Raw genomic sequence first — 10,701 nt, 5'->3', positions numbered from 1 at the left:
GCAGGAAAGTCTCTACATGCCATATGAGCTTTTTGAGCTTATCTTAATTTGAAGGCATCAATGATTTTAAAGAGAAAGCAATATGATGAGAAATACACTTTCGAAAGGGCATGGTAGGAAGGTGGGGGATGAGGTAGACTGGGGATGAACTGGGAGCAAAGAGAAGAGTCAGGAGGCAATTGCAGTAGTGTAGGGAGGAGATCATGAGGGCCTGAACAAGGCAGCTGGAGGCAAGAGATGAAACTAAGGATTCCAACAAATATTTAGGAGATAAATTTTAGTAGAAAAGGGAAGGATCCCAAATTTCCAACTAGTGTTGGAAGGGGATCAAAGTATAAGTAGTAGGGAGGGGAAGTGGAAGAATGGAGGATGATGACAAAGAAGGTTGAGTTCATTCTTCCCCTCTTTGAAGTTAATCAAAATAACAGATTGATAGTGGCACGGAATTTAACAATTAGGAAATTATTGGTGACTAATGTGTGAGCAGTTCCTAAGAAAGGTCAAGGGAACACCCGGCAGCACTGAAAGATAAGCAAATATAAACAGCAACCTCAAATATTATCTTTTGCTTACTACATATAATAATATTCACTTTTTCATAATTGTGATTACCACATAATATGTCATATAGCGAATATAGAAAATTTTTGAAAACATGTAGAAACATGTGCTTATTTTGCTGCTGTTTTTAATGTTATTTTCATAGGATAAATTTTCAGGAATTGGATCATTGGGTTGAATAATATGAGTGTTTTTGTCTTTTTTGGTTTTTTCAATCCATCATTTATACATATGATGTAAGTGAATTGATTCAGTCATAAAGAATTTGATGAGTGAAATAAAATGACAAAACTCTGAACTGAAATTCACAGCTCTGATAAATATATCTGGATATATTAGTCATTTGAGTTTAGCCTAATCATTTTTCTCAAAAATTATCTACTTGAAATAAAGGTAAGTCTAGAGTTAGTGAGAGTCCCAACAAAATACTCTTGCTTGGGTGATACTCTTGTTTATCTTGTTATTTTAAATTCTAGTAGAAGGAACAAAATATGCCTTCTATCAAACATTAGAAAAACTAAATTTCTTTTTTAATTCTATAAGGTGAGAGTAAAATTGACTGTGTTACTTTGAAATTTCATCTATGGAGTCCCTGGGGGCTATTTAGATCACTTCACAGTAGAGCTGCCTCTGATGAGAAGAGCAAGCAGGGAGTTCCCATCATTGCTCAGCAGTAATGAACCCAACTAGGATCCATGAGTATGCAGGTTCAATCCCTGGCCTCACTTAGAGGGTTAAGGATCCAGCATTGCCCTGAGCTGTGGTATAGGTTACAGACATGGCTCAGATCCCACGTTGCTGTGCCTATGGCATAGGCCAGTATCTGTATCTCTGATTTGACCCCTAGCCTAGGAACTCCCATTTGCCGTAGATGCAGCCCTAACATATATATATATATATATATATATATATATATATATATATATGAGCAAGCAGGTTATAATTTGATGCTTTGTGCTTATACAGGAGAATCCATTTATTGAACAAAATGGTGACATTAAATACCCATATATTTGAGACTGAAGATAAGCATAAGTTAAGTAACAATATCTGTTATCAAAGATGCTCACTTTATAGGAGTATATAATTTGGGAATAAATCCATTACATAAAATTTAATAACTTGTGCTGAAATAGTTAAGTTGACTTGGAAGGCCTGATGTTGATTTTACTGTGTTTTTTCCCCCAGTGTTTTCCTTTTCATTTGTATGAGAGGAAGAAGATGCATCTATGACTTTGGCTCATCTGTCTGAATCTGGCTTCACAAGGAAGACTTGATAATGCTGAAGCTATTACTTTTTAGAGATCTTTTACTTCGAGCAGCTGCCTTAACAGCCTTCATCTTGCCACATCACATGAGCTATATCTCTGTGATAGAAAGAAAGATATGACTCAGAGTTTTTTTTACCTAAAACTTAAAATTGCAAAACCAGAGAGAGATGGGTGTTCCTTAAGTTATATTTTTATAATATGTGAAAGATACACAGTTCTCTTATTCTAGTTTTAAAGCATTCTTTTAACCCCCAGTGGTTTCTGTTTTGTCTCATTCACATAGTCAAACTTTCTTTGACATAGATAATGTGTTTTGGTTTAAAAATTTGAGCCCATGTGAATATATACATTATTTTTTCTCACATATGTATGTGTGACTGGGTCAACTTGCTGTATATTAGAAAATTGACAGAACACCATAAACCAGCTATAATGGAAAAAATAAAAATCATTTTAAAAGTTTGAGTCTTTATTCAAGCATCTTAAAGGGCTCATCTACAAAAACAGACTTCAGGGCTGCGCATTCTGAAGGACAGTTCAATGCTTCCTTTCCTTTCCTGCCCTTATATGCAAATGAAGAACCTCAATTCATCAGTTGTTAATGTACTACAAGGCATAAAAATCCATCTAGTTCATCTAATTGTGCTTAACCAAAGGGCTAGGATGGAATCACCCACAGCTTTATTTATGAGATGTGGTAAGAATGGCTTTTAGCCTGTACAAATGGTCCCTAACCCACAATGGTTCACCTTAAGATTTTTCAACTTTACAATAATATGAAAATGATATGAATTCAATAGAAATTGTACTTTGAAGTTTGAATTTTGATTTTTTTTTCCTGGGCTAGTGATATACAGTACAATTCTTTCTCATGATGCTAGGCAGCAGTGATGAGCTGCAGCTCCCAGTCAGCCACATGATCACAAGGGTAAACGATCAACATTGACAGCCTTCTGTAACTTTTTAAAATTTTCAATATGGTTTTCAGTTAGTTACATGAGATATTCAACACTTTATTATAAAATAAGCTTTGTGTTAGGTGACTGCCCAACTGTAGGCTAATGTGTTTCGACTACATATAAGGTAGGTTAATCTAAGCAATGTTTGGATGGTTAGGTAAGTTGAATTTTCAACTCAGTATGGTTTCAACTTAGAATAGGTTTATGGGATATGGTCCTTCTTAAATTAAGAAGATTTTTAATATCTAAGTCAGCTAGAATGTAGCTAATGGCAATGCCAACATTTTTCAGGCATTCTTACTGCCTTTAAGTTTAGAAATTCATGGGTTCTCTAAAAGCACCAGTAGCAAACTCAAATGACAAATGGCATTCCCAGCTACATTTCCATATTGCAGTAGATATGATTAATATCAATTACAGTAATGCTTGTTTTATCTCTTATGGATGATTGACTCAATTTACTAGTTTATTTAGGTATGTTCAAAGAATGCTCCAGATTACATTTTCATTTCAGTAAAGGAACTAGTCAGAGAAAATAAACTTTATTGAGAGGACCAAAATTATCTCTTGGCCTTCTAGACTAAAGCCTATATTGAGTTGCAGTATTTTTTTGATGCCTTGCCTTATTTGACTCTTTTACTTTTAAACTGAAGACCAGTCTCTGACCATAAATACATAGAAGATAAAAATATTTTGAGCTTAGGAGTTTGGTCTGCTAGTAAGTACCTCAGATTTTCTTCTATAAATATAAGCTTTAAAATAATAGCATAAAATAGATGTAATAATGGAGATCAATACAGGGGAAATATGGCCTGCAACTCTGAACAAATATCAATAATACCCTGGAGTCCAACACAAAAGCTAAGCAATATTTTAGGGGTGTGGCCTTTCTTTGGTGGCTTGTTTACTCTAGTAAGAAGGATTTGGTAGAGGGTAGGCTAGAAATTCTTTCTTTGGGAGGCTTCTCTTTCAGGCCTGCCTTTACTGTCTGCTTGAAATTTGGTTTGCTAGTAGGAAAACTTGAGTAAGAGGATGACCTCCAAACTACCACTTCATATTCAAATTCTGAAAAGTTTGATATGTTTAAATAAGCTTGAACATAGATTAGACTTGTACAGAGAAGTAATAGCACAGAGCAGAAATAGATTTGGAGGAGATAGTTTTATATTTTAGAGGCTATTTCTCAGGGTAAGTATTATTTTATTTGATTTAATATGTAATAAGTAATATTAATAAAAGTATCATACTTTTAAACCCCTTGAACAACATGGGGTTTAGAGGCATTAACCTCTGTATCTGTGCTTCCACATACATGGATTCAACCAAGCATTGGGCTGTATAGTACTGCACTACATACTTATTGAAAAAAAACTGTGTATAAGAGGACCCATGCAGTTCAAACCCATGTTATTCAAGGGCCAACTGTATTTTCATAGGAATAGGTATCATTTTTGTCCTTACCAATTTTATCCTTAGCAGTGATTAGCAATTTTATCCTTAGCAGTGATTAGTGGTAATTGTTAAAATAAGGTATGAATTCCAATAACAAAGTCTTCTGTTAAAATGCTAAGAATTTATTGGGTAAAAGGTTTCTGCATTTTTTAAATTGTTGTTTTCTTTCCAAAATGTTATTTGACACTGTCTGGCATGTTACTTCAAGTTCTTATTTGATTTCTGTCAAATGAAATTTTTTTAGGGCAGACCCTACTTCACTTTATTGCACTTCTCTTTACTGAGCATCACAAATGATCACTTTTTTAAAAAAAATAAATTGAAGATTTGTGGCAACTTTGAGTTGAGAAAGGCTATTGGGATCATGTTTTTCCAACAGCATTTGCTTGCTTCACGTCTCTGTGTCATTTTGGTTATTCTCACAATATTGTAAACCTTTTTATTTTTTTTGTCTTTTTATTATTATTATGTGTTATGGTGATCTGTTTTAATTATCTGGGGACATCACCAACAACTCCTATTTAAGATGATGATCTTAAATGCCAAATGTGTACGTTCTGACTGCTTCACTGACTGGCTCTTCCCTGTCTCTCTCTCTTTCCTCAGGCTTCCTTATTCCCTGAGACACAACAATATTGAAATTAGGCCATTTAATAACCCTACCATGGCCTCTAAGTATTCAAGGGAAAGGAAGAGTTGCTGTCTCTCACTTTAAATCAAAAGCTAGAAACAATTAAACTTAGTCACAAAGACATTTTAAAAGCTGAAATAAGTCTAAAGCTAGGCCTTTTGTGCCAAATGGTTAGCCAAGTTGAGAATGCAAAGGAAAAGATCTTGAAGGAAATTAAAAGTGCTGCTCTAATGAACACATAAATGGTAAGAAAGTTGAAGTGTCTGGATAGAAGATCAAATCAGCCACAACATTCACTTAACCCAAAGCCTTATCCAAATCAAGACCCTAACTGTTTTTAGTTCTCTGAATGCTGACAGAGATAAGGAAGCTGCAGAAATAAAGCAAAGGTTACTTCCTGTAGCTATCAGAGATTGGTTCATGAGGTTCAAGGAAAGTGATCTCCATAACATAAAAGTGCAAGGTGACCAGCAAGTGCCAATATAGAAGCTGTGGCATGTTTCTAGAAGATCTAGCTCAGATCATTAATAAAGTCATCTACACTGAACAATAGATTTTCAATGTGAATGAAACAGCTTTCTATTGGAAGAAGATGTCATCTAGGACTTTCATAGCCAGAGAGAAGTAGTCAATGCCTGACTATATATGAACACCTCCTACTGCTCAATACCTAAAAAGCAAACAACCCCATCAAAAAAGTGGGCAGAAGATCTCAACAGACAATTCTCCAAAGAAGACATACAGATGGCCAAAAAACACATGAAAAGATGTTCAACATCACTGATCATTAGAGAAATGCAAATCAAAACCACTATGAGGCACTACCTTACACCAGCCAGAATGGCCATCATCATCAAAGTCTACAAACAATAAGTGCTGGAGAGGGTGTGGAGAAAAAGGAATCTTATTACATTGTTGATGGGAATGTAAATTGGCTGATGGGAAACAGTATGGAGATTCCTCAGAAAACTAAAAATAGAACCACCATTTGATCCAGCAATCCCACTCCTGGGCCTCTATCCAGAGAAAATCATGACCTGCAAAGACACATGTAGTCCAATGTTCATTGCAGCACTATTTGCAATAGCCAAGACATGGAAACAACCTAAATGTCCATTGATGGAGTAGTGGCTAAAGAAGATGTGGTACATATACACAATGGAATATTACTCAGCCATTAAAAGGAACAAAATACTGGCATTTTTAGCAACATAGATGGACCTAGAAGTTATCATGCTAAGTGAAGTCAGTCAGACAATGAGACACCAATATCAAATGCTATCACTGACATGTGGAATCTGAAAAAAGCACACAATAAACTTCTTTGCAGAACAGATACTGACTCACAGACTTTGAAAAACCTATGGTTTCCAAAGGAGACAGTTTGGGGGGTGGGGGATGTACTGGGGTTATGGGATGTAAATCCTATAAAACTGGATTGTCATGATCATTGTACAACTATAAATGTAATGAATTCATTGAGAAATAAAAGTAAATAAATAAACATCTCATTCAAGATGAAAACAAACAAGCAAACAAAAAAAAATAAAGCTTCAAAAGACAGGGTGGCTCTCTGGTTAGATGCTAATATAACTTGTGACTTTTAAGTTGAAGCCAGCGCTGATTTATGATTCTGAAAATCCTAAGGCTGTTAAGAATAATGCTAGGTCTACTGTGCTTGTGCTCTATTAATGGAATAACAAAGCCTGGATGACAGAAAAAATTTTTTTTTTTATAATTATGGATTACTGAATATTCTAAGTCTACTGTTGAGATCTAATGCTCAGAATTAAAAGTTTCCTTTCAAAATATTGAGGAGTTCCCATGTGGCTCGGTGGGTTAAGGATACTGTGTAGACACTGCGGTGGCTTGGGTTGCTGCTGTGGTGCAGATTTTATCCCTGGCCTAGGAACTTATGCATACTGGTGGTGTGGCCAAAAATAAAAATAAAAACATGACTATTTATTGATAATGCACCTGGTCATGCAAGAGCTCTGATGGAGATGTACAATAAGATTAATGTTTTCATGTCTGCTAACACAACATCCATTCTGCAGCCCATGGATCAAGGAATAATTTTGATTTGAAAATCAAATTATGCATTCTTATAATTGTCTTATTATTTAAGAGATACATTTCTTAATATATTTATAAGAAATAGTGTTGTCTTGTTATTTAAGAAATACATTTCATAAGGCTGCTATAGATAGTGTTTCCTCTGATGAGCAAAGTAAATTAAAAAATCTTCTGGAAAGTATTCACCATACTAATGTCACTAAATGCATTTGTAATTCATTAGAAAGAGTTAAATTTACAGGAGTTTAAAAGAAGTCAACTCCAACTCTCATGTATGAATTAAAGGAGTTCAAAATTTCAGTGGAAGAAGTAACTGCAGAAGTGGTAGAAATAGCAAGAGACTTAGAATGAGAAGTGGTGTTTGGAGATGTGAATTGTTGCAATCTCTTGATAAAACTTTAATAGATGCAGATTTTATTCTTATACATGAGCAAAAAAATAATGGTTTCTTGAGTTGGAATCTACTGTTGATGAAGGTGCTGTGAAGATTGTTGAAATGACATCTAAGGATTTAAAATATTGCATAAGCTTAATTGAGAGGATTGACACCAATTTTATTTTTTTTAATTATTTCCCCAATACAAATTTTTTTTTGCTACGTACAGCATGGTAAGCCAGTTACACATACATGTATACATTCTATTTTCTCACATTATCATGCTCCATCAAAAGTGACTAGACATAGCTCCCAGTGCTACATAGCAGGATCTCATTGCTAATCCATTCCAAAGGCAATAGTCTGAATCTATTAACCCCAAGCTCCCAATCCACCCCACTCCCTCCCGCTCCCCTTGGCAACCACAAGTCTATCCTGCAAGTTCATGATTTTCTTTTCTGTGGAAAGGTTCACTTGTGCCATATATTAGATTCCAGATATAAGTGATATCATATGGTATTTGTCCATCAACAGATGATTGGATTAGGAAAATGTGGTATATATACACAATGGAGTACTACAAAGCCATAAAAAGAATGACATAATGCCTTTTTCTGCAACCTGGATGGAACTAGAGACACTCACACTGAGTGAAGTAAGTCAGAAAGAGAATGGCTCCAATTTTGTGTCTCCTTCTCTCTCTCTTCTCCTTCTGGCACCCCTATAATACGGATGTTGGTGCATTTAACATCCCAGAATTCTCTGAGACTCTCTTCATTTCTTTTCAATCTTTTTTTTCTTTTCTGTTCTGCATCTGTAATTTCCACTAATCTGTCCTCCACCTTGCTTATTTGTTCTTCTGCCTCCTGTATTCTGCTGTTAGCTGCTTCTAGTGAATTTTTTATTTCAGTTATTGTATTTTGCATCTCTTCTTGTTTAAGTTTTATATCTTGTATCTCTTTGCTCAGTGTTTCCTGTAAGTTATCCATCTTTGCGTCCAGTTTATTTCCAATGTCTTGTATCATCTTCAGCATCAACAGGCTAAAGTCTTTTTCCTAGAGGCTGAGAATCTCCTCATCGCTTAGCTGATTTTCTGGGGTTTTTCCTTTCTCCCTCATCTGAGTTATAGTTCTTTGTCTTTTCATTTTTGTAAGTTTTTGGTATGGTGACCTTTTTACAGATAATAGAGGTGTAACCTCTCTTACTTCTGGTGTCTGCCCCCCCTGTGGCTGAAGTAGCTATGGGGGGCTTGCTGTAGGCTTCTTGATGGGAGGGGCTGATGCCTGCCCACTGGTAGGTGAAGCTGATTCTAATCCCTCTGGTGGGTGGGGCTTAGTCTCTGGATGGGATTAGAGGCAGCTGTGTGCCTGAGGGGTCTCTAGGTAGCCTGTTTACTGATGGGCAGGGCTGTGATCCTACCTGGATTGTTGTTTGCCCTGGGGCTTCTCGGTGCTGACTGATGGGTGGGGCCAGATTTTCCCCAAATGGCCACCTCCAGATAAAGTCAGGCTGCTGAATATTCCCAAGAGCTTTGCTTTCAATGTCCTTCCCTTACAACAAGCCATGTTCACCCCTGTTTTCCCAGGATGTCCTCCAAGAACTGTAGTCAGGTTTGACCTAGATTCCTATGGAGACTTTGCTTTGCCCTGGGACCAATGCACATGAAAGTCTGTGTGTGCCTTTTAAGAATGGGGTCTCTGTTTCCCCCAGTCCCGTGGAGCACATGTGCACAAGCCCCACTGGCCTTCAATGCCAGATGCTCCAGGGGCTCTTTCTCCAGAGTGCCAGAGCCCCACACATGAGAGTTTGATGTGGGGCTCAGAACTCTCACACTTGTAGGTGTGTCTTTGTGAATCAGTTAGTTTCCAGTCTGTGGGGCTTCCCACCCAAGAGGTATGGTGTTGTTTATATCATGAAATCTCCCCCCCTACCTCTTGATATGGCCTCCTCTTTTTCTTCTGGAGTAGGATATCTTTTTTAAGGTTTCTGGTCCATTTGGGTGAAGAATGCTCAGCCTTCAGTTGTGAATTTTGTTGTTTTTAGGAGAGAAGTTGAGCTCCAGTCCTTCTATTCCGCCATCTTAATCCCATCTCTCTGAGAATGACTCTAATTTTGAAAGAAGTTCTACTATGTGTAAGATGCTATCAAACAACACTGTATACTACAGAGGATCACCTGTGAAAGGAAGAGTCAATTGATGGGCAAACTTCATAGTTATCTTATTTTGAGAAGTCACCTCAGGGACCCCAGCCTTCAGCAACCTCCGCCCTGATCAGTTAACAATCATTAGCATTAAGGCAAGACCCTCCACCAACCAAAATGTTAAGACCCTATGAAGGTTCAGATGATGGTTAGCATTTGTTCATCAATAAAGTGATTTTAATTAAGGTATAAACAATTTTTAATACATAATGCTCTTGCACATTTAATAGACTATAATGTAGTGTAAACATAACTTTTATATGCACTGGGAAACCACAAAATTTGTGTGACTCACTTTATTTTGATATCCATTTTGTTGCAGTGGTCTGGACCCAAACCCACAATATCTCTGAATTATGCCTGTATTTCTGTTACCATGAATACAGGAAAAAGGAGATAATTTTAACATTAAAATGCTAGATTTCAAAGGTGGAAGACATTATCTTTTCCTATTTTTCTTTATGATGCAGTGTTTTTAAAATGGTGTTTCCAGAATAATAAGCACTCTTTTGGGAAATAAGTTTAGTAAATATCCAAGTAATTTCTCACATAAGACAGACAAAGAAAGGTAGTGCCATCTGGGTTAAGCTATTAAAAATATCAGTACAACAATATCTACCCATTCCTTTGACCAAACAGAAGTTATTCATTTTTATTCATACTGATCTGGCTATACACTTTCAGTATAAAGAGGGATTTTTTTCCTTTTTCTATTGGTTATGAATGTAAGTCATCAATTTTTTTTTCTGACTTTCATCTTAATAGTTTGAAATAAAGAGTCACATGCATGGCTTTTCAATTTCTTTTACTACTTTATTTTATTACTTGGTTACTTAAGGTCAAAAGATTTCCATTTCCAAAATACACAATAGAAATAATAAAGCAGTAAAATTTGGACTTAGATAATATGGACATTTTTCTTAGAAGTGTCAACATGATTTACAAATTATTAAAAAGGCAGTAAAATTTGAACTTACATAGCATAAACTTTACCTGAAACAGTCAGATATATGATTTTAAAGATATTTTATTAATATATTACTGATAACTATTTTCCTTATCAACAATGAAGTAAAGTGAAGTAAAATCTGGTTGCCCAAGAAATCATTAGAATTGGAAACACTAGATGGTCACGTGTTAATTTGGTTTCATTTGTATGAAGTCTTTATTTCT

Source organism: Phacochoerus africanus, chromosome 1 (genome assembly GCF_016906955.1).
Source record: "Phacochoerus africanus isolate WHEZ1 chromosome 1, ROS_Pafr_v1, whole genome shotgun sequence".
NCBI classification, from domain to species: domain Eukaryota; kingdom Metazoa; phylum Chordata; class Mammalia; order Artiodactyla; family Suidae; genus Phacochoerus; species Phacochoerus africanus.
This window is presented reverse-complemented; position numbering follows the sequence as displayed.